The 20176-nt window shown below is 38.3% G+C and overlaps 1 protein-coding gene across 3 annotated transcripts in view; it reads left to right on the top strand.

Moving 5' to 3' along the window:
- Positions 1-20176, top strand: part of PCDH11X (protocadherin 11 X-linked) — a 421119-nt gene that overhangs the window by 110011 nt on the left and 290932 nt on the right. The window lies entirely within an intron of this gene.

The raw sequence follows: 20176 nt of genomic DNA, 5'->3' as shown, positions 1-20176 counted from the left end.
GATGCTTCAGTGTGAAGATGTCATCCCCTCCCCTGTTAATTTTATTTGTCACTGAAGAAGAATAGGTTTCTAGAGAGCTAAATGCCAAATGTCTCTCACTACAGCCCTGCAGAACTGTTGTCTCTCCCACTCTGTGATCCACAGCAATTAATTGCTTACTTTGTTGGCCCATTTTATCTCCTAATTAGCTTGTGTTTGGAACACCATTTGGTGATAAAAACCCAATCTGCTTTGCCATTTGGCTCTTCATTCACTCACTTCCAATGGTTTGTTTAGCTGAAGAGGAGAAAGAAAAATAGAAAAGTTTTTAAAAAAGGGTTTTTTTTTGCAACAAGATATCCACCAAATGGGCAAATGCCATGCTGAAAAATACACACAAGTTTTTGGTAGATCTGCTCTGAACTGCTCCTGGATTTTGACTTTAGTGCAGTTTTAGCTCAGGAGGACTGACACATCTATATTAAAAGCTGCAGGGGATGCTTGGTGGGCAGTGAAGACAACCCCCAAGTGCATTTTTATTGGATGCTCCAATTCATGTCTCTTTGCTGCCTTTACCCATGCCAAGCTCCCTGTCCTTGGCAGCTCCGTGTGCTGCTGCTCTCACACAGAATCACTCTGTCCCTTTAGCTGTGTGCCCAGGTTTTGGAATAGTAGATATTTTCGATATGTGATTGTTCCTGAAATAATGTTTTATATCTGAAGATGCTCTGTCATGAAAGGAGCTGCCTCCTTCAACCATTCGTTTTCCAAAACTGATTGCCTGTGGCATGGTTGTTTTACCTGTGTCTGAACAAGAGAATTCATCATTTACTCAATGCTTTAAATCAGGGAAACATCCTTGAGTGAAGAACAAAATGTTGTCCTCACTCCCAAAACAGCATTTTGGATATGACTATGTGATAATGTAAATTTAGCACCTATAAACTTCCTTGTAGATAGAAAACATGTAATGACACTTCATTTTCTCTTGAGAGTAGCTAAATGAGGAATTGTTGTAGGCAGAGGACAAAGAACTCCCAACACCCCTGTAGAACGATAGGCACTGGATTGAGAGAAGAAAATTCTTGATTCTTTTACTGTATAATAATATAGTAAAACAACAAAAAAAAACCCTACTGTAGCATAATATACAATTATGCCAGAAAAACAGAGCCTTGGTAATGAGCTGCCTCTTCATTGAAGTGATTTGTTAACCACCATTAGTTATGGCATGTAAAAAGTCATGGTTCTTTGAATAACTCAGTGTTTCTCACCCCCCACCCGGCACACCCCCAACACATATTTGTCACCAACTGTTTGGGTCTGAAAACTAGACTGATTAATAGTGGGGAAAGGAAGCTGTAAATCAGCTCTAGCTGGTGTATTCCAGGCACTGCAATCTAGAAGTTAAAAACTTCCAGTCTGAACTTGTTTGGCTTTTGGCATGTTTTTTTTTCTTTTTTTTCCTAGAACAGCACCTTCTTTCTAGAGAAGACAAAAAGTAGGAAAGGTAGAAGCAATTATTGCCAGCCTGTGATAGTCTGTCTTTGTTGTACCTTTGATTCTTTAGATACAGATATTATATTTTACCTTTACAAATTAGTCCAGCTTGTGAACCCTCAGCCTTCACAGTATTCTGCATCAATGAATTCCCTGGTTTAATACAGGGTGTCTGAAAAGTAACTTGTTTTTATTCATTTTTTTTTTTCTTGCTAGTTTTCCTTGATGTTTCCCATCAGTTCTTCTACTCTTATTCCAGGAAAACACAATGAAGAGTCAATCTTTGCCTCCTCTGTGCCACTCAGTGTAAAGGAGACATATTGTACACCCAAAGTCAATTTTTCTGACAGGAGAAGAGTTTCTTCTCTGTCCCTGCCACACAAAACCTTTCTTACCTTTGATTATGCTCTTTCTGTTTGCTTTTTGTATTGTTTTTTTTTAAGTCTCGTGCATATTTTTTGATGAGTGGAGCCAGGCTTACACTCAGTATTGAAATATCTGTAAGTGCTTTAGAAGGTGTTTCATGCTTAACTGCCAGAAAATTACAGCTACAGTCTGTGGTCAAGGAGTCAAGGTATCTTTAATATTTAGATTGATATTACCTGACACATAGATGGATCTGGGGTGGATGTTTGGATGTCATTTGACATGCTTTTCAAATATCTGACTTGAGGTGTGAAATATCCAGATTTGTTCTTGCTCTGAATATTCACATCTCAGATTTGGAATCAGAATGTCAATAGCACAATTAAGGATCCCAACATCAGATCAATGTTCTTAGTGGGGCAGAGAGCTCTGTGATCTATGAAGAGGATTTAATGGCAATTTAAGAGAATTTAATGAGTTACACACCTGCTCCTTTGCTGCAGTCACTGACTTGTGTAGGCATGGCAGCAGAGAGATGGGGACACTCCTGAAGAGGGTTTCTCTGACTGTTGGAGGTGTTTTGGTTCTGTAGTCAGGATAATCCTCACTGTCCAGGCAGGAGCAGGAGGATCCATCTGTGTCTGTGTGTCTGCAGGGCTGGCTCTCACTGACGCTCCAGCTTTGGAAGGCAGGATCAGAAAACTCCCAGCAAAACCACCTGGAACAAGAAGCATCTGGCAGGCAGCAAAGTGCAGCAGCCCTTTTCCCTGGATTCTGGGCAGCAGCCCTGCTGCAATCAGATTAAAGCAGCAGGGCAGCAGTTGTACTCAGGGTACCAATATCTGTCAGGACAACTTTTCCTCAGGCATGGGAGAGGAAGTCTTTGTGGTTTCATCTGTGTCCATTTCTGAGTTGAAAATATTTTTGCCATCCTTGACAAGGTTGATACTAAGAAAATGAAAATAAAATCTGAGTATCTGTTTATTAATCTTATTTTTAAAATATCTTTGGAAAGTTTCTATTGTGACAGCTGAGCTGAAATTTTCCTGCATGGAATTGACACATCTCCAGCTTTGCAAGAATTGCAGGCAGTGGTCCTGGTTTCACTACTGAATATAGTTGAACTTTATATATAGAGGGTAATGAAAATCAGTAATTGTTCTGAGGAAATCACCTCAAATTTTTATTAATCTGTGGTTAGATATCCATAACTTATTTACCTTGAACAGACCAGTATTAACCTCTCCCTTCACGGATGGATGGTCAAATGGATTTTCTATTTTTTTCCAACTCTTCATTCTTTTGGGACCAGAAAGGTGACCACTGGTGACAATCCATTAATTTAAACAACTTCTGTATTTCAGAGAAAAATGTGGAGGCTGAGCTCTGTGGGCTATCCACACCTGGGAGTGTCCTCACATCCATCCTTGCCCGCAAGACTAAACAAGAAAATGATTAAAATTTCTTGAAACAGGATGGATTGAACACTTCAAAGCAATGAGGCTTGAGTTTTGCAATCTGTAATGCAGCCCTGCTGCTCTTACAGTGATTTATCCAGCAGGGACTGGGTTGTGAGGCAGTTTTTGCACTTTTTACAAGCCAACAACTGATCAAGGAAAGTTTGGGGTTTAGTTTGCTTGATGTGTTTTTCTTGTCCAGTTTTGGGCTTCATTCTTCTCAATGATGCTTTCATGCAAATATATCCTCATGCAAGTATATATGATTTGTTCTGGAGAGGGAAACCCCAGGTATCTGTGATCAAATGTTCCCAGGCTCTAAAAAGAGATTCCTATTATGAGATCTGAATTTACAGAAAGTGATCAATTGAAAGCACATCATGTAATTAATCTGTAGAAGTCTTCCACAGTACTAAGAAGTGGAGGAAAATATTTTTTTCTTTCTTTATTTATAATCACTCTTCCTTCCCGCAAGCTGATCAAACACACAGGCACAATTTGCTAAGTTTGAAGGTTGTTGATTTTGGCAGAAGGCATCTGAGCATTTGTCCACCTTGAAGTGTTTTTACATCACCATAAAAACAAATACAAATCATGTTGTCTTCTGAAATGTGCTTTTGGGGTGTTCTGTCACAGTCTTGGTACAAATCTAAAAAAACTGAATGAAAACAAAATACAAATAAACCTTTTCTTCATAATCAACATATACAGAAACAAATCACAGCGTGCACTAATGAGATGGGGTGAAAACTGATTTGTGAAAGTACACAAATCTTTGTACTTCTGAGATTCTGCATGTGTGTCTGTGGTTGCACTCAACACTGACTAATGAGAAAAGCTGAAATAGAAATGATAATTGCTTTTTATCCTGAAGTTTATGAAACATGCAAGAACATTGCTTTGTGTCAACACTAGACTCTTTCCCAAATAAATCTACATATGGAAAATGAAAAAAACCCAACACATTCTATAAACATAACAGCTGAAAAGAATGCTTGTCTGGGAGAGCAAGAAATTAGGGAATAACAACCACAGAGGATTTCCAGCATTACTTTGTACACTGTAGATTGCTTTTATCTGAATATTTCAAGTCCTAGGAATACTTGGGTGCCGCCTCCTATAAAATGCAACTCTATCCTCTCTCTTCTTTCTCAGAACAAATCATAGAATCACAGAATGGTTTGTGCTGCAAGGGACTTTACAGATCTTTTATTTCCAGCCCCTGCCATGGCAGGGACACCTTCCACTGTCCCAGGGTGCTCCAAGCTCCATCCAGCCTGGCCTTGGGCACTGCCAGGGATCCAGGGCAGCCACAGCTGCTCTGGGCACCTGTGCCAGGGCCTCCCACACTCACAGGAAATAATTTTCCCCTAATATCAAATGTAAACAAGGCAGGCAGCCTGATGATAAAAAAGGATTTCTGTACATTTTTAATTAGTGTTGGTGCACCCATTTAAAGCTTTCTAATACAAAAATAAATTATACTGGCTAATATAGCTTGATATAACTCTAATTAATATAATTTGCAATACTAATTTTGCTTGACTACGGTTTTTAGTAAGCTCTTGACATTTCTATAAATAAATAGACTGTTTGCAAGAATTTTGATGACTGTGTGTCAATCCACAGATAACAGCCAAACTGTCAACTTCTTCTTGCAGTTACATTTATTTAATACCTGTTTTTGGACACTGAATAATGAAAATGTTCACTTAGGAAGAGTGTCTGCTTGGTACAGTGAGAGAAAGTATCAATAATCAATACATATGTAATAAGTTTATTGCTTTAGACCAGTGTATTATTGAACACAATCATGTTTTAGAGCTTATACTCGTCTGTACTGTTATATAAACAATTATATTCACATTTAAATCAATAGTAAGTTACTATTTACAGTTAGTTGTTTGATTTTTATTAACAATTCTCAGTTAAAACTCTTCTCTCTTCACCTACAAGCAGCAGCATCTTGCTTGCACCAGCAGCCAAGCTGGTTCACCACACACATTTCCAAGTGGGAAAGAGTCAACCTTCAGCCTCTCAGTCCCTTCTGCATTGCCCTGAGACAACTTTCAGGCTTTCAACACCCTGAGATAATTTTCCTATTTTCTTTAAAATCTCTAAAACAATAGGAAGGTTGACTCTTGTGAACATAATTATTTTTATGATAACTAGCATCATTGCTTTCTACAAGTTTTTTAATATAATGTCAGATACTGAGCTAAAAATGGAACAAGAATTTTCTGAGCATTGCTTTTAAAATATGCAAAAAAGAACATTTAGTTGAGTGGGCTTCTAGACAGAGTAAATCAAAGCATCTGATTCATAGAAAATATTAAGATCTTCAACATTGCAAAGGTTGAAAAATCACAAGTTGTTGCTTGTGGCAGATAATGGTTTGTAATCTGCACAGTTTAACACTGTGTGACTCTCCTAATTTATATATATTGGGAATTTTTATTTTTCCTCTTAATAATGGTCACTGGTTTAGTTTATGTCTTCTAATTGCCTTCATTAGCACAGCACCATAGTGTCATTCTCCCAGGATGGGTAAACTCCATGTTTTATAAAATGAAAATACTTCCCAGGTCATTGTCTATGCTCCACTCAGACTCTCAGTTGTTTTAAAATCATTCAAATTCATCTCACAGCAACCCACATATTCTTAAAGGCCTTTGCTAAGGCTTCAAACATGGCTTGTTTCAGGTGCATTGGATTCTTACACAGAGATTTTCCAGTATAAACAATAACATTTGTTTTCTGAACAAAAGAAAGCACAAAACTATCCTTCATGTTAAAAACAAAAGCAAAAAACAAAAACCAAAAAAAAAAAAAACCAAAAAAATGAAACAAAAAAACCCAAAAAAATCTGGTTCTGAGTTTTGAAGTATTGAAGTTCACTTCCTTAATTAGTGAATGTCACCTCTTAGCTTGGAAGTCATCAGATCTCTTATTATAACCTAAAGGAATATATGTTCTTATTTTTTCCAGATGGGTTGTGGAGGGAGCTCTGATGGTGTGGGGGTGTTTAGGATTGATTAGAGAGTGGCTGCTATTAAAAAAGAGCTGTTTTGTTGCCTGAGATTTAGTTTGATCTGGGGAGGAACTCTCTGGATGCCTGTGGGCATTTGCAAATGCTTCCACTTGTCAAAGCAGTCTAAGTGGTTGGAGCAGTTTTGAGCTGCAAAATGAGAGCAGAGACCTGGTTTGGTCTTAAGTGATTGTCTTAAATAATGACACATTGGCAATCTCAAAATCATTCTTCATTAGTTTCAACCCAATGCCAGCCAGACTGCACAGCTGAAGAAGAAAAGAACCCAGAATCAACAAACTAACCACAGGAGGCTCTTGCTTCATAGGGATGCTCAAAAATGTGTTAAAATGTTAGCTGAGTGTGGGAAGTCAAAGAAGAAACCCGACTTTTGTCTGATCTGACACAGAAATAAGTGGATTGATCTGACGTAAACAAGTGGATTAATGGGAGTTACAATGGTTTGCAGTCAATATATTTTTTGTAATAAACTGGTGGTTGTAGGAGAGGAAGGGAAAAAAAACCCCTTTACCTGCCCTTCACTGATTCTTATCATAAAAGAAAACATTAAAAGAAAAGCAGGACAAGATGTATATTTCAAGCAAACCAGAAGAGGCTTTCTTCTCTGCTTGATTTTGCACTTGGGGAATTTTACTTCATCTCTCCCTTCAAAGGTAGCAGAGAATTCATTTACTGTAGCCCGAGGTTATAATAGCAAAACAAAGGCTTGCAACTTAACATACTTACAGAAAAAAACATACAGAAAAAACAAAGTAATTCAATTAGACCAACTCACTCAGTTGTTCTTGCACATTTGTGAAGTTGGGAAGGACATGTAACTTCTGCTTTTAAAGGAGACAGTCTGTCAGCTGGAAAAAAAGCTCTGGGAGAAGAAAAAGGAGATTGAAAGGGAGCAGTTGGACTGAAGTCACTCAGCTCTTGCTTCTCCCCCAGGTGAGCAGGGCTTTAAAGGACAAGAACAGGAGGTCAGACCAAGGGGACTGGTCAGTTCTAAAGATAATGGATTTAGTCTAGGAGATATAATGTTCACTGAAGTTGAGGTAGGGAATATTTTGTGTGCAGATGACCATACAATGAGAGCTTTGTCCCAGTGATAATACAGCTCTTTCTCCTCTAAAGCAAATTACCTAATCTTGAGTCATTTGTCTTAAAGACTTATATAGGACTTTTGTCATGTTCTCTGCTGTTCTGAGATTTCATTTGATGAATTTAGAAATCAAACACCTTAATTATTTCTAGGATATTTTGGTTTGTTGTAGAGGAGAAACATAAGGTCTTAATATGGTTCAAGTGCTAATGTAAATTCCATTGTATCCCTGAAGTCAGTGGCTCAAACTTTTTGACCCTCACAATGTCATACATGAGCTTGTAAATTATTTTGGGATATTTGGGGAAAAAAAAAAAAGAAAGAAATCTGGTAGATTTTTATGAAAACACTGTTTGTGGATGTTGCAGTAATCTGGGTCTGTTAGACCTGGATTATCTCTCCTTGGTGGACCTTTAACTTATAAAGCAATTTTTCCCTTGTTAGGGAAGCTGCCAAAACAATTAGCAAAGGTAATCACACACATGGTCCAAGCTGAGCTGCACAAAGAATGTGATTTTTGTATAACAAGTGGAGATTCTTGGTGGCTACAGAACCCCTGAAGGCCTCAGGGGCAGTTTCTCCTGGGCTGGATGAATTCCTGGTCAGCTTTCACAACAGCTTGTCCTTTCAGAATTAGTTTCCATCAGGGAAAGCCTCTCCTGTGCTCTCAACCATATTTCTGTGACCATTCTTCACTTCCAAGCCTCTCTAGCCAAAATCAGAGCAGGCATTTTTTGCCATCTGCTTGCAGTCAGCTCCCCTTGTACGATGGTTTAAAATAAAGCCACAGTTTGCAGTTCTTGGCAGCCCAGTCCAACCAACCTGACAGCTTTCCTGAGCTGCCATTGTGCAGAGACAAAATGTTAATAACTGCAGACCTGAGCCCTAAATGGGGAATATACATCACAAGTCTGTACAAATACAACGCATGGTACTTTTATCTTAGTGTTTATTATATATCCCTTTCTTTCCATAATTCATTTTGTCTTTCATACTCAGTCACCCTGGTGCCTATAACTTATTCCCCACAGAGCAAAACCAGATATAAAGTGGTTCTGATTTTCCTTTTTTTTTTGCATCCCATGGTGCTGAAGATCAGTTTTTAATCTTGCCAGTTAAAAATAGGTTTGAGTTCAATAAACAAGAACATTAAATAAATTTTTCTTTTTTTTTTTTTTTTTTCCCTGGGACAGGTATGTCTCTCCCTAATTTTCTATATATTCAATTCCCTTTCAAATCTCCAGAAATAATCCTGCTTTTACAAACATATTTAGCTTCCTTTCTGGAGATGAGAGTTGCAGATGGTGAGATTTTTATAAAAATATTTAATCTGGAAATAAACTAAAGAGGATTTAAAACTGTGATGGGAAAAGAACAGATGAAGAAAAGAATCTTGAAGTGATCCAGGAAGTTCAAACCCTTTATATTTAGTATGTTAGTGCCTGTTTGCATTTTGTGATTCTTTTATACACATTTGCAAGCAACAATTTCAGAAATTCTTGTAATGATAGTACATTCTCTGCTAGGAGGGTCTGTAAATATTTGTAAGTTGTTTCTAACATGCTAACCCACTAATCCTGAAATAAACACAGACTAAGAATTTTCTGAGCTTTGCTTTTAAAATAAACAAAAAAGAGCATTTAGTTGAGTGGGTTTCTAGATAGACTAAATAAATTCAAATACATTTGAAGAATTTTGAGCCTGACTTCTTTTAAACATCTTTGTGCAGGTCCAAAACTTGTATTTTCATTTGTATTTAGTGGATAAATCCCTTTAATATGTTAAATTTTAATGAGGGGGAAAAAAGATTGTAAAAATATGAACCGAAATATTTCAAATGGATGAAAGAAGAACATGGTGGGAAATGCCTCTGGGATTTCCTTCAGCTGAAGGGCTGTAACAAACAGCACTTATCTCTGGGCTGGCAGACAGAGCAACCCCTGGGCAGCTGCAGGGGCTGAGACAGAGAGCAGGGACAGCGCTGGGCTTATGGCAATAAAAGAAAGAATTGAGTTTTGTCCCACCTGTGGAAGAAATTCAGGCCTTTTAGAGAGAGAGAAATATAAGCTTGTCTGCAGAATGTTAACAATCACTAAATCACCATTGCTCAGTGAATATTGTCTTGGGAAAGGAACTTTTAGGAGACCTCCTTTACACAGGCTGTGAGACGTGACTGTTTTATGTAAATAAATGGATAGCCCTAAGGAGAACGTTCATTACTTCCACAAAATCAACTTTGGAGGTATGTGGCAGCTGGGAAAAATGCATCTTCTTTAAGAAGTGATTCCTTTTCACATTTTATTTAAGTATCTGACCAGAGGGAGGGATATGGATCACAGTTAGAGGATTATAAAGTTATGTATATCACTTATTATTTCATTCTCCAAGGCAGTATTCTGTTTAAGGAGGGAATTGAGAGAAAAATGGACTTATGTTTGGTTTTGGTTTTGTTCTAATTTATAGGCTTCTACTAAAAGCTACTAAGAAGAAAGATTTATGGAGTGATCTTTTCAGAGCTAGGATTGCCACTATAAGTTTTTTCTTCTGTCCCCACAGCATTCCAGTAATTTCAAAATTACTTTTGTCTTAGAACTTTGACCCCTTCCATGAGAGTCTGAAGCTGTCCGAAGTCTGAATTCAGCTAACCTTCAATATAACATAAACAACTACAAAACACTCAAGGTGATTTTTTTTGGTTTTTTGTTTTTGCTGAACTGCTATTTAGGAAATTTGTCTTCCCATGCTGCAGTTCCCTTCAAAGGCAACAAGTCCTGCTCAGAGGTGGGGAAGCAGCTCTGCTCTCCAGGACATTGGCTGCTCTGATGCCTTCAGTTTAACTCTCATATTTTCCATATTGTACACTGCATTGGTGTATAATTCTGAACTCCGCACAAAGTGTTAGCCATTCTCCTCGCAGCTCAGGCACACAGAACAATCCTTTTCCACCCCAGAACCAAGGACACCGCTGCAGCTTCAGCCCCAAAATTGCAAGCAGCAGGGGATGGAGGAGAGCAAACTGGGAGGGTGGGAATTGGACAATTAAGAGACAATTTCCAATATGGAAATGGACCAAAAAATTTATAAAAGTGTGAAAACTCGTGACCTGGAGTCCATCTTGGGTGCAGCCCTGTCTGGGCCCCTGTACTGCCCAAGGTGTGTCCTGTGCAGGCCTTTTATTAAATCCCCACTTTTTTCCTTTAACTCTCTCTTGCCTCTGCTCCAGGAGCCTCTCCAGACATCACTGCCTCTAATTTTGAGTGCTCAGGTGTGGGCACTGGTAAGAGCACCCCAACACAGTCTGACAGCTAAAATACCACTGAGGGCTGTAGGAAAATTGAACCTGAGACACATAAGGATCTGATTGAGCAAGAACACTCCAGGTTTTCAGCAGAGGTTCTGCACAGTGAACCCATGGCACAGTGCCTTTTCCTGATGGAATAAACCTACTGAGATTGTGCTTGTGCCTGAATTAGACATGGGAACACAGCCCTGGCTGGGTCAGGTTGTGTTTAATTAAGGTGAATGTGCATAGCCTGACTCAGTGCCTGCTTCTTACATATCAAGAAATACACCTGAACTTTTAATTAAAATATTATCTTGTCTTTCTTACCATTTACCTTCTCTACAGTTTCTTAGATAAGCTTTTGAGTTGGACTGCGGTCAGGTATGTGCTTTAGATGCTTCTGCAAATATAAATATCATGAAATGGACCCAAACTTCAAACAATTTTTCTTTCTCTTATCTGGACATATATTTGAAATTGCAAAAACTGCTGCTCTTCCCCTGCGGAGCTGAAGAATGTGGATGAATGCTGCCACTGCAAGGGAGGGGATCCCTTGCAGGGTAGGATGTGTAAATCAGTGCTGGAGATCCCTGTGTTCATTAAAGGCAATGAATATCCCAAACATGCAACCCTGTCAACTGCAATGGTAATGAGTTGGGAGAGCTGAGTTTTCCATAGATCTGAATGTATTATTGTGAAAACAGCTTTAATGACTTCCTGACAAAATTTACAATGAAAACATCGTTCAGCTAATTAGTTTTGCTTATATTCCTTTGACAAGAGGGCTATGGCATGTGCTTGTAATTCCCTTTGGAGTAAAGTGTTAGATTTTAATATGTACACTTTATTTTCCAACATTTAGTTTATAAAAAAAGAACAAGCTTTCTGCTTTAGTCCCTGCTCTCTGCTATCAACTGTATTAAACAGACATGCAACAAATAGATTCTTAGAAAATGGTAATATTTTCCCCAGAAAATGTGCAGCTGTTGCCTGGATATTTTTCTTTATTGTCTGCACCCTTCCTCCTTTAGGTTAATTACCTTTCCATTTAAATAAAATATGTTTTCATGTAAGATCATACATCTTGTCTTTTGTACAGAGGAATAGCTAGACAAGAAAGAAGAGGAGGAAATGCTTATTCTTTCTTGTATATTGATTTAGAAATGTAAGGCTATAATGGAAACAATAATATAACTTTATCCAAAGCTGTAGTGCAATTTCATAGCCATGAGGGACCAGATTAAGAGTGATTTTCTTCAAGAACAACCTCTCCATTCTTTACAGGAGATGCAATGTTCCGTTCCTGGGCTGAAGTTGGAGAACAGCACCTAAACTTGAGTGGAAGTTTTCATACTTTTTAGACTGATTTCCTCTTAGACATATTTTCACCCATCTTCTCCTTCTGTGAGAATAGAGAAAGTAGAAAAGTTTCCAGACACTAAATGAAAGTTTTCTGTGGGGGAAAAAAAAAGTCTTTGGTTGAAGTGCTCTGTCCTCTAAAAGTAGAACTTAGGCTATGAAGTCAAACAAAAAGTCTAAGCTCCTAGGAGATTTATGCCCTTGCTATATTATTCAGTCAATATCTTCAGTTATTTGGAAACATTTGGTGATTCTCTAATAATATCAGAAGTATGTTTATATTTCATTGTTTTTTTCCTAGTGTTTCCTGCTAATCACTTATAGAAATGACCATTAAAATTCAAGGACTGGAACAGCTCCACTTGTTCTGGTACACAGTTGTATCCTCTAGCTCTTGTTGCTGTACTTGAAGACACAGTTAATGGCATAGTTGAAAAAAAACAACAAAAACAAACCTCCAAAAAAACCTAATTTTCAATTCCTATTTTGATGCATTTTTTAAAATTCATTATAATTTATTTATGATTGCGTATTATCAGTATTGCAGAAGCATTGAGAAGCTTTGAATAAGTGGTTAATTATATCAGACACTATAGACATGCAAAGCAAGCAAGAGAAAGGCCATTCTCCAGCTAATTTATAATCTTAGGAGATAAAGACATGGTGGGAGAAAGGAAGAAGCTTTGTCATCACTTTGCAGATCAGGCTCCAGCACTGCCTGAGCCTTCTCTCTTGTGCTGTCCCCCCTCACTTCCATTCTCTGTCGTTTGAAATCTCTTGAACACACACAGGAACAGCTTAATACAACAGCACAATTTCTTCTGTGTGCCAGAATTGGCTGGGCTGCCTCGGCTGAGGCACGGTGGAGAATACATCCAAGGCTGAGCACATTTTTCAGCCCAGTGGAGCCATCGGTCATTTTGCCAAGTCAAATCGTTGGTGATTGAGGGCACTTTCCAGCACCCTGACTGTGGGAGTGTTCCTGCCTCCAAAATGAGCAATGCAGAGCGTAATGAAATCTCTTCTCCTATTGCCATTTTTCACAGTTCTCTGCTGAGTTTGTTGTTTGATAAATTGCACGGGATTATAAAACCCTGTGTATAAAATGCTTATGGGACACTGGTTTATCCTCTGGGCATGTGTGGGAGTGTGGCTCAAGCAAATCTCTTTTATGTCCTATTCCATTCTTAGTGTAATATGTTGTGTAAAACTTCATCATTCAGATTCTTGGTGCTGATCCTTCAGTAGGAACATCTAAAAATATCCCATGGCTCTCTCTGAATATCAAGGTGTAGCACAATTGAAGATGCTTGGGCTTTATCCAAGACATTAAGACAGAGTATACAGAAGGAGTGAATTAAGAAATAATATCTGCTGGAATAGAAGAGAAAAATTATTTATGTCAGTAATTTAGAAAGATATCTCATTCAATATCATTCATGGGGGAGGTGTATATAGAACATTTTCTTCTCTTTCTTGGATATTTTATTCCTAACAGCATGTTACTGAATATAATTTCTTTAGAAAAGAATATTTTAACTTTGTGCAGACAGTAGATTTCTTGCCATAATTTAATGTAGGATTGTATAAATGCAACTACAGATTTGTTGTTATTATTTTTTCCTTAAAACCTGCAAGGCAATTTACTTTTCCTTTTAATACAAACAAACACATCCTAATTATAGTAATCAGTTCACATGCAATAATCACATTAGCTCTGGTAATTATTATTTGCATCACCTGGACCTCTACTGGGCTTGAGAGACAAAATCAATAATTCTCAAGCAGGCAGAAGGGTGAGGCTGATTATGCGTTCAAGTGATCAGAGACCAGATTGCATTTGATTAAATGAACTGGTGAGAGATTTTATAATTAATGTTCTTTGTTAACAGACAAAAAGCTAAACAAATGCATATGCTTTACCCTGGCTGAGAAATGGCCATTTTTTCTCTCCAGAATGCAAGAACAGGAATGTGTTTGCAGCTCTGCTGATTGCTCATCTAACCAGCAGAGAGGAGCAGAAGTGAAACATTACTGCCTTGTACTCTTAGTGTTTAATGCTTCAAGAGGAAGCCTTCCATGGGTGATGACAATTCAGATTAGAGGACAAGAGTTGGAGCATTCCTGCAAACCAAGAGCATAGCAAAGTAATCGTTAGCATGTATTTGTCAAGGGAACTCCCTTTGCTGTAGGTAAGATGTAGGTTCTATGCAGTGGCAGAATAACATCTTAACATAATATAAAATGGGTTAATTTTCAAATGAAGTTATGTGAGCAAATGTGAGCTTCCCATGCAGGATTTACAGTATCCTAAACTGAATCTGACTGATGAGTTAGGGAGATCTGAAGTCCAAAGACATAAAGCACCCTGAAAGTATTTTCCTATATGTTTGTTTCCAAATTGGTCCAGAAAACATTAACCTAAAATGTAAATATAATTAATAAAGCTCCATGTTCAGATCCCAGGTATGAAAGAAGGTCATTCTGTGATATTCTTCTTTGGCCACTCAGCATGGAAACCCAGCTTCCTTTTCAGTATTTAAGTAATTCCCTATTGGAGAAACTTTTGAAGATGCTCTTTAGCCTAATCAAGCTAAAATATAAAGTACTCAGAGAAAGCTAATCTTATTCTGAATTTTATAGAGCAGATTGCTGAGTATTGCCTTGAGTTTCCATATTTTTACCTGTAAGTAACATTTTTGTTCCAGAAGATTCTGATGAAACTCAAAAATATCCTTGGTTTGAGTGGTGAGGCTTTCCTGGCCAGCCAGTAGCTGGATCAGGAAAAGCCACCTCTGCTGCTGGGACAAACAAGCACACTGGGACTGAGCTGCCATCTCTCCAGTTTGTTACCCCTTTGCCCCTCTCCCCCTTCCCTTCAGATTTTATACCTTTCTCTATCAGTGCTTTCCCCTTCTACCCTTGAGTCTGCAGTAATTACCATCTCACTCTGCTTTTCTCTTCTTTTCTCAATTCCAGCTTCTTTTATCCCACTTTCTTCCTAAAAACTCCTCAATTTCCTCAGAAACCTGAGCCAAGGTCACCTGGCCAGGCTCCATCCAGGCTAAGCCTGGGATCCCAAGCAGCTGAACCCGGGGCTGAGAGCTACATCTCCAGGATAACTGAAGGGAAACTGGTTTAGGAAATGCATTTCCTGGGTGGATCAGCCTGGATTTGTGATTGGCACTTGAGTGAATATTTAAACTTTCCTTCAGCTTTATGAAATAGTCATAGAATTGGCATAATCTTGCAGTTTTCTTAAATAGAGGTATTAGTTATAGAGTTTGAGGAATACTTAAAGTTTGAAATTTGAAGTTATCTTTCCAACAGACAGATCTTTAATGCCCTAAATAAGTCTTCTTGCATCAAACAGCATTAAAGCTTTGTAGAGGATTTCTTGTAGAAAGTTTTCCAAAAGGCTCAATTTTCCAGGGAACTATATTGCAGCAGTATAGCTCTGAGGCTGAGGTATATCACACAATGTAACAAGAAAACACCCTGCATTTGAGTAACTCTCAATGGATGGACTTAAATTTTGTGTAAACTCAGATATTAGATGCTAGAAGATCTTTGGGAGATTTTGGTGCTTTGAGTGCCTAATGAAAATAAAAACTCAGTTCCTGTCTATTGTCATTCTCCCTACTCAGGGAAATGTTAGGTATTAAATTCTTGGAGGTAAGGTTTAAAAACTTTTGTAAATCAGTGGGGATTGACTTCCTTCTAAATTCCTCTGCATTGTGCAAAGTTGGCTGAATTAAATTTAAAAGTTTCAGGAAGATTGGGGTTTTCTTATAGTCTTATTTAGTGAATCTTTTTTTACGAGTGATTTCACTGGTCAGTGACTGAAGAAAGCTGAGGGGATGCACTGAGCCCTGAGCAGGAATCACTTCAGTGTTTCTGTTCAAAAGTTTGTTCCCCTCCCTTCCTTTCCTCTCCATTTCATATCCTTGTGAATCTACAGCTTAACTGCTGTGATTTATCCCACACAATGTAAAACAATCACTGATTTTTGACTTTTATTAATACATTTCATTGCAGTTTTCAGCCATTCAGTGCCTATTATATGAATCCCTGCAGTAGGGATCTTTTATGGAACTTAGAGGTTTAACCATCTCCAGTAGTTAATCAGAGCCCCATAATTCTTCAAACTGGCTCTGTTTGCCATGGAAGGAGTTCAAATCTCTTTCCTAAGCATTGCCTGGCTAGTCCTGGGTGAGAAATGATGACCTGGTCCTTGACCAGAACAAAATGACAGCCTGTCGAGGCTCCCATGAATCATGGCAGCAGAGAGATGCAATCAAATATAGACACTTCTTATGCAAGTATCTTCTTGCTTCTATTATTATAAATGGTTAGAGTCCATGTAAGTGCTAAAGCATTAGCTCCTCATTTTCACTGTGGAATTACGCTCGGCGTTCTCTGCTTATCTGAAAGTGATAGTTCTTCCTTTCCATTTGATCTATTTTTTTCCCCCTCCAGCATAATGAAGAATGATGATACTTTTAGATGTTGACATTTTAGAAAGCTGAGATGGTCTGTAGTAGACTACAAATGATGAAAGCTTAATGAAAGTTATTTTCTTATAATAGCCCTAAATTGGCTATTTTCGTAGAATGAAGTGGGTCTGCTGGATTGAGCTTGAACTCTTTACCCCTCTGTGATCCTGTGGTTACCAAAAGTAATGTGGAATGGCTTTAACTGTTTAGATTTTTAAAATCCAGAGTTAAGAGAACTGATGCAGGTGTAATTTTTACATTGCTCCTGGATGTGGGATTCTGTAACTGTGAAGGGCTGAAGGATTGTTGTTTCCTGACATCCTCTGTCCCAAACCTGGCTCTCAAACCCAGACACTGTGCTGCGTGGGATTCTGTAACTGTGAAGGGCTGAAGGATTGTTGTTTCCTGATGGTATGAGAGCCGTCCCAAGCCTGGCTCTCAAACCCAGACACTTAGCTACAGGAATAGGAAAGATCCTAACAGAAAACAATAGAAAATGGGGATGTTAAATTTCTGTACTAGGATAAACTTCTTGTACCATGTAAACTGTGAAATATGAAAACTTTAAGTAAATCAGCCTGCAATTATTTCATATGTGTAGAGCAGATCTCCTAAACTCATTTCCCTCGGGAATAGGAAAGATCCTAACAGAAAACAATAGAAAATGAGGATGTTAAACTTCTGTACTAGGATAAACTTCTTGTACTAGCTAAACTGTGAGCCAAAATACGAAAACTTTAAGTAAATCAGCCTGTAATTATTTCATATGTGTAGAGCAGGTCTCCTAAACTCATTTCCCCCTAGAGAGTTAGAATGGTTGTTTCAGATATATAATACAGTGAGAATTTCCCCAAATTTCCTCTTAAAAACAGTAATATCTAAACCCTTGTTTTAAATACCTAGAATTATTGGTAATTTTGTCCTGATTGATGAAGACCCTCTCAGGGTGCAGTCATTTCTCTCATTCGTCTTCCAGTGGGTCAAAGACCCATGATAATAAACCTAAGACATGTTAATACAATTCTAGGCTGAAGCTGTGGTTGTTTTTTCTGTCCTCAAATGTAACTTTTTAGGTACCAGTCTCTCTTAGTTATTATAGTAACAGTTTTTCTGGACATATGTGCTTATATGAAAGGTTGAGTTTAATTTTTGTAGTTGTCTCAAGCTAAAGACAGGTTTGCAATATTTCAACAGTATTAAAATGCCATCAGCATTCTGGGCAAACACATTATCAGAAATACAAATGGTTTGAGATAGAATGTGATTCTATCAATTTATGAAGCGTAATAAATGGTTTCAGATAGAATGTGATTCTATCAATTTATTAAGCATAAGCCTCTCTTTATAGGTGATTGATAGAATTAATGGGGAAAGCTCCACTTTGGTAAATCTTCATTTTATAAGCCTGAAGTTCCCAGTAAACTGTTTGTTCACCCTACCAATTTAATCAAAATATGTTGTTGAACTTCCTAAGGATATGTTCTAGTTGCTTGGCAATGGATTGTGGAACAATTTGTTTAAAGTTCAATGAACACAGAACTAGAGTAATTTATTCAAATCCACCACTTATTAAATCAGGATTTGACTTATTTTTTTTCCGACTAATAAAATGGACTTGAAAAGAATTAGCTAAACCTCTGTGGAATTGTTACAAAATCATTCTGATGACTGTGTTGTCTATTAGTTTTTACTGCCAGTAAGGAAGGCAAATGGAGATGAATACATTCCCCATTGTTTTGTAGATTGTCAGAAAGGGATTTATTTTTAAACAGTTTATTGTCTCAACATCATCCTCCTTTCAAGATAAGTAACATGGAGATAATATACCTGCATTTTTATTAGGCATCTGAAGTATCTGAATATTTCACAAGAAAGGGTATTTTCTTTCTCTGTCACCAGTAAAACACGGAGACTACAGGTGCTGAATTGGGATGGTTTTCTGGTGGGCATGAATAATTTAAAGGCTTGAATTTAAAGCATTGCAACAATAAATACATTTTATTTTAAATATCAGTTCTGGCCCAATTTTTCTTATGCGTGTATTTCTGGTCAGAGAGCTGCTGCTCCTTTAATCTAACATAGAAAGACAAATACAACATGAGATATTCTTGAAATGTCAGGCTCACCTGCAGTCACTGGATTTTAGCATGGAACTCTCTGAGCTTTGGATCAGAACCATAAAACATCTTTTATTATGAATTAGGACCTGAAAGAAGGAAACATGAGACTGGTAGTGTTGTGCTGTTGTTGTAACATTACCCTCACTACCTGTAAATCCTCTTTAGATCAGGCCACCAGAGTCCTGTGTCCTCTAGGACAAAACAAAGCAAGAGAGACCCAGGAGCCCGCAGACTTAATATAAAACAAGCTGTAACTGAGGAAAAAAGTAATGCATTTCCTTGTCTCCCCAGTGAGAGAATATGAAATATTTATCTAAGCATCAGTCAGGTCCATGGGATCTACAGCTGTCTGCCACCCCAAGGCAATTAAGCTGATTTTTTCCTGCCCATGCTCCTTTCTGCAGGGCTCTCAGACAGGGGCAGGGTGCAGACTGCAGCTGAGATGACACGAGCTGGCAGTGGCTGCTCTCAGCTCCCTGCCAGCTGCCTCCCAGGCAGTGGCTCTGGCTCAAGCATGGCCAGGAAAGGCCTTTTATCCCCCTCCATCATCATCATCATCATCATCATCAGCAGCAGCAGCAGCAGCAGCAGCAGCATTCCTGTCCTGTGTTTCCCCAGCTTTGGCTCCATCCAGGGGTGAAGGCACAAACATCTACAAACTCATGGTGAGGTGGCTCTCAGGAGTTCAGGACATAATGAAGAAAAAGATTTGAGGTGCAGCAGCAGCAGCAGCAGCAGCATTCCTGTCCTGTGTTTCCCCAGCTTTGGCTCCATCCAGGGGTGAAGGCACAAACATCTACAAACTCATGGTGAGGTGGCTCTCAGGAGTTCAAGACATAACCAAGACAAAGATTTGAGGCACCAAGACAAAGATTTGAGGCACCAAGACAAAGATTTGAGGCACCAAGTCCTGCTTCCTAAGGGTTTTGACATGTTCAGTCAGGATTTTGAAAATCTTTGAGTTAGCATCCTAAATAGGAATCACAAGGCAGGGCTGTGTCTCTGAGAAAGGATAAATTCCTGACACTCCTTTGAAGACTAAATGTGAAAATAATTACAGAGAATTTCAGAGTAGGATGGAAAGTTGATGAATTCCAGGCATTGCCTCTTTGCAAGTGGATTTTCGCTGGCAAACTTGACAAATACTCGTAATTTGTGTTGTAGATAGCCACAAGGAAAAGTGATAAGAATGAGCTAAAGGAATCAAACCAGAAGGCAAGGAATGGATTTCAGAGACTGAAGAGGGGGATGCCTTATGTAAAACTGCCTCTGGTGACTTCACAAGAATCATCTTCCTAAGGGAATCATAGGATTTTCCTCTGTGTATGCATGGGTGTCTGAAAGAGATTTTAAATAACCTGAAAAAGACTTCCTTAATTTTCTCTGTCTATTAGACACTCTTTAGGTCTTTCCAGCAGAACACCTTGGTTCCAACGCCATAAAATGTTATTAATTTTTCTTTCTCTTTGGATTCTCTGCT

This window comes from Passer montanus, unplaced genomic scaffold, assembly GCF_014805655.1.
Source record: "Passer montanus isolate IOZ18808 unplaced genomic scaffold, ASM1480565v1 scaffold49, whole genome shotgun sequence".
Taxonomy (NCBI): Eukaryota; Metazoa; Chordata; class Aves; order Passeriformes; family Passeridae; genus Passer; species Passer montanus.
The sequence above is the reverse complement of the archived record's forward strand: the minus strand, read 5'-3'. Positions and strand labels throughout refer to the sequence as shown.